Here is a 5,169-nt window from a genome sequence, read left to right on the forward strand (position 1 = left end):
TGCCCCTTGTTCATTTTTCATTCATTCTATGTCTTTACTATAATTCCTTTCTGTTTTCAACTTCCTGATAGTCATCCTGTTACACTGTCTATTAATACTTTGAAAGGTTTATGTACATTTCATGGAGTTTCCATACTGCATATGCTTGAACTGATGTCAGCTTATATTTCCATAATTCATTCAAATTTGCAAGACAGGAGACGTGAAGCACCTAACCATGATTTTATTCTCATCCATTTGGAAGATTAATCTTTAGTCAAAAAGAAAGTAAAAAAAGTGGCATAGAATATATTCCTAACTACCAGTTCTTATAAATGGCTTTGTACAATGGTGTGATTGTTTTATTTTACATGGGATAATATTTTCTACTACCTATAAGTTTTGGAAAAAAAAGAATACTAAAATTTATTCCTATAGAGGAATATGATAGAAATAGAAGACAGATTTTATGTTTGTCATATCTCTGATGAGTACCCTTATTCAAGACATAAATCATATTTCTTCCTATGTTAGACAGATAGGGAAAACATATTATTACATATGATAAGACAACTACTTGTGACTTTTTAAAATGTACCTTATTAAATGATGACATTGACTTTATTAGCTAATATTTGGGTTTGAAATTTGGGAGGCTGATCTATCTAACACATTTCTGGAAGGCCCTTACTGAAAAACACAATTTGTGGGTGGTACTATTTCTGCACTTTAATGAATGGTTGAACGTGTTGGGCATTAGTGCTGGGTAAATAATTCAACTCTATTGTAACTTGCTCCCTACACTTGAAAAACTTGTAATGTCACTAAGTATCATCTACTTGTCAAATGTTATTTTGGCGAATGTGATTTTAAAAAGTTAATTTGAAAAGGAATAATTTTCAGAATATTAAATGTAGATCATCATTGGTTTGAGAGTGACATTTTTATACCACTGAAATATGTTGTACTGAAGTCCCAGTGTTTTGAAGCACTAAGGATCTTCTCAATATTTTTCTGAATTACATTTGAACTCTAAGTAAATTTTTCTGGGCCTTGGTAGACCAATTATCGATCTATCCTTCCAGGAACTACTTTTTGGCTCACTTATGCAGGACTAAAATCTTTCATTAATCATAGGGGAGGGATATTAAAAATAATCTTATGACACTTTGTGAACTTGTTCACTCATATGGGCTGGTCAGCTGTAAGTTGAATGTTTGAATTGTCATACATACTCTCAAATTTTGTGATCTCATCTTTCATTTTAAGTTGCCGTGCATTTCACAATTGCTTACTGCTAATTCCTGCATCTCAAGGAATTGGGGCCCTTAAATATAGGAAATTAGAACTTGAGATGGATCTTCAAATACTTTGTGTTGGCATGTTGCATGGGCCTTGGTGAGAAGTCTTGCCTCTGTTATCTGATGATGCCGATATCTGGGACCTGGGATCCTAGGAATCATTGTATCATGCAGAAGAATAATATTTGTTAGACACCTTATCAGCAAAATTTGGGCATAATTAGTAGGATTGCTTCAGAAATATGGAGAAAAACAGTTTGGGACCAGCGAGTTAAAACAATAAACAGAGAAGCAGAGCAAAATCCCTTTTAGATTAGCGGAAAACAACATTGTTTTTTTTTACCATGTGAATTCAGAAGACCAAGAACAGTTAGAATGTATCACAAGTTTATACCAAAGACATTGCTCTGATACTTCATATATTCTAATATACATTTTAAACCTAATTATTTATATTCCTATTCTATTTATTGGAATAAATAAATATTAATTTATTAGTGAAATTATCAACTAATTCTAGTAAGTTTCACTGTGTGAAATATAAAATCAACGCATATAAATATAAAATATATAACTATATAATATAAGAAAAAGACACATGTTTTGCATTGTTCTGTTGTGGTTACAGTATCAAAGGCAACTCTGTTTTAAAGTATTATTCCATTATCTCTACCTCAGTGTTTGATAGAGTTGGACCTAAAGCTTTACCATTAAAACATTACCAATTAAAGGCCTAATAATGAGGAGAAACATCTGGACTTCTCCTGCAACTATGAAAATATTTCGTGATAGAAATGCAGTGGTGTAAGTTCCTGCCTGGTTGGATGGTAGACAGGCTAGGACATTAAGTAATCACGCATATGATCAATTTTTTCACCTTCTTGGCTTTAGCTACTTTTGAAATGTTAGATATAATAAACAATTATATTTTGATAAAATACCTTCTAGTCTGAACACTTCTGACTGAACTGTTCATCTCTCTATGATCCCTTGTAACATTTAAGTTTTGTTCAAGTAAAACAATCTATGTTGTCAGGGTAAGATATTCTGATTGGTCTGTTCCTACATGGGAGAAGAGTAAAGGGTCAGGTAGACATTTGTGCCAGTAAGACCTCATTTGGGAAAATGTCAGCTGCAGAATGTTATAAGTAGCTCTTAAGCAAGGCTTACTTTGAATCCATTAGCTCCACAAACCTAATTCAGTTGGATCAATAAGTACTTGAAAAAGCCATCACCTTTGGACCTAGCTATAAATTATTGAAAGTATGATCAAATTCCAAATGAAAAAGACTTAAAATTGTCATTGACAAAAAAAATTGCAAATGTGAACAATCGATTGAACATGTAATTTTTCCCCTATTCACAGAATTTTAGGGAAATAATAGCATTGTTAGGAACAATAAGATTTCCTTGTTCCAAGTAGGCACCCACGGATATAAGCCTGTATAAAGATTGCATCACTAACTACTTAAATTTAGAAGATACTGCATGCTTCAGCAGCACGTATTCCCAAATTACAATACAGAGATTAATATGGCAATTGCACAAGGATGATATGAAAATTTGTGAAGTATTTCGTATTTTTCATTCTTCAGATGCAAGAAATGAAAAACAGTTATTAAAAAGTTGATTACAGGGCTGGGAAGGTGACTCAGTGGTAGAGCGCTTGCCTTGCATGCTCAAGGCCCTGGGTTCTATTCCTCAGCACCACATAAGCAAAAAGAAAAAAGCCGGAAGTGGCGCTGTGGCTTCAGTGGTAGAGCGCTAGCCTTGAGCTGAAGAGCTGAGGAACAGCGCCCAGGCCCAGAGTTCAGGCCCCAGGACCAGACCTAAAAAAAAAAAAAAAGTTGATTACAAAATAACAAGAGTAACAACAAACGTAATTCCTTTAAATTAAATTTAGTTTGGCATTAGTGTATTAAATCTTCACCTCAGAAAGGCGTTTACATAGCATAAACTTTACAAAACTTTTGAAATTAGACAAAATTGTCATTTTATCCCAAAGAAAAATAATATTAGGACCTAGGCAAAAAAGGAATCTAAAACTTTCTATATGGAATACAATCTGAAAGGACACATTAATGAACCTATATATTATAAAATAATATAGAATTCAAAGTATATCTAGGAAAGAATAAAATAAATTATGAACATTATGCAAACATAGAATATAGAATATTTTAAAATATTCTTTTTCAGACAACCACAAGAAATACTTTAGTTTCTGTACTACTCATTTCAACAGATACGTTAAAATTATTTCTGATTAAAAAATCACAAACTCTGCAGAAATCATTATACATGTATACAAAAACTCTTGAATTCATTTTGACATCCAATGCAGGCAATTCACTTGGAAGAATTCCACGGAATTCATGAATTTTTACAGTAAGTATTGGTGTTGCCGGGCGCTGGTGGCTCACTCCTGTAATCCTAGCTACTCAGGACGCTGAGATCTAAGGCTCACGGTTCAAAGCCAGCCCGGGAAGGAAAGTCCGTGAGACTCTTATCTCCAATAAACCACTAGAAAACTGGAAGTGAAGCTGTGGCACAAGCGGTAGAGCACTCACCTTGAGCTGAAGAGCACAGGCATAGCGCCCAGGCCCAGTGTTCAAGCCCCATGACCGAGGAAAAAAAAAAAAAAGATATTGTCCTTATTTGGATTGTGGAAATATTTTGTATGGACACAAAGGATGGACTTGCATTTTTGAAATTTAAGAAACTTAACCCGACCATTAGGACTTAAGAGAACAATTTGTACAGCCTTCCACAACTTCATAGAGGTAGTGATAAATACTTATCCTTTGGGCAATTTCAAATGCAGTTTCTTCTAAGTTGTTCTTCACGCCTGGTTTATATAATGGTTCAACAGAAGGATATCCAGTGTATCTTTGCTATCTCAATTCTCAGCAGCAAGATGTAAGGGGGTCAAGAGGCCCTTAGTTAGGGCATTGGTATCTGTATCATGATGAAGTAAGAAAGAAGCCAGTCTGGTATTATTCTGCATATATACACTGTGCAGGGGTGTCCAGCCATCTACAGTTATTGCATTTGCCACTTGAGCCACCAACTCATGGACAATGTCTAAGCGTCCACTGTCGGCTTCCAGATGAAGTGGGGTATACTCATCATCATCCCCTATTATTCACATGAGTGGCCTTTTTGAAAAGTAGTTTCCGCACTGTAGTAAGCTGAATATTTTCAGTAGCCCAATGAAGAAATTTACTTGGATCCTTCTCCATTTTTTGTCTTGCAATTGATACTATTCCTTACTTTTTCATCTTGTTCCTCATCTTTCTAAGAATTCACTAAGCAGAGACTTTGAGAGCCAGTGGGAATGAGGTTTCCATGTATTTCCCTAACAGTTCACATTGGTTGAACTGGTCAGAAATATCCGGTGAATTTTCTGCATATTTTTTCACCATGATTTATATTCTCTTTTTCTAATTTTACTATTCGAAATTATTCTAACTGGAGAGTAGGGAATTGATGGAGAACAGAGGAAAGATGTTCCTCCATATTCAAAGGTACAGACTGAAAATGAGAACCAGTGATGTCTTCATGTGCAGCTTATTCTAGGAATGAGAAAATATGAAATAATGCCTTCTATATAAATGATTTGGAAAATGGCAGAGCAAAAAGTGAAATGATACAACCAAAAATATAAAAGCAAAATAAATTAGGATAATTATGGAGCAATCATATTATCTATGAGCACCATGAAATAGAGAAAGGAAGAGAGATACACATGTGCAATGACCTAGCTAGCCACAAAATCCATGCCTCTGATCAATTGATAGAGCAAACAAAATTGTATTTTTTTTAAAAAAGATTGAAATAGAATTTATGTATTTACTTGAAATTAGTAAATACATTTTTAGTAGCCTAC

The 5,169-nt window shown here is 34.2% G+C and overlaps 1 pseudogene; it reads left to right on the forward strand.

Annotated features, from left to right (window-relative positions):
• The first annotated feature begins 2,768 nt into the window (after positions 1–2,768).
• LOC122096992 lies at positions 2,769–2,865 on the forward strand (annotated as a pseudogene).
• Positions 2,866–5,169: the final 2,304 nt, after the last annotated feature.

This window comes from Dipodomys spectabilis, unplaced genomic scaffold (assembly GCF_019054845.1).
Source record: "Dipodomys spectabilis isolate Male_0828 unplaced genomic scaffold, ASM1905484v1 ptg000410l, whole genome shotgun sequence".
NCBI classification, from domain to species: Eukaryota; Metazoa; Chordata; class Mammalia; order Rodentia; family Heteromyidae; genus Dipodomys; species Dipodomys spectabilis.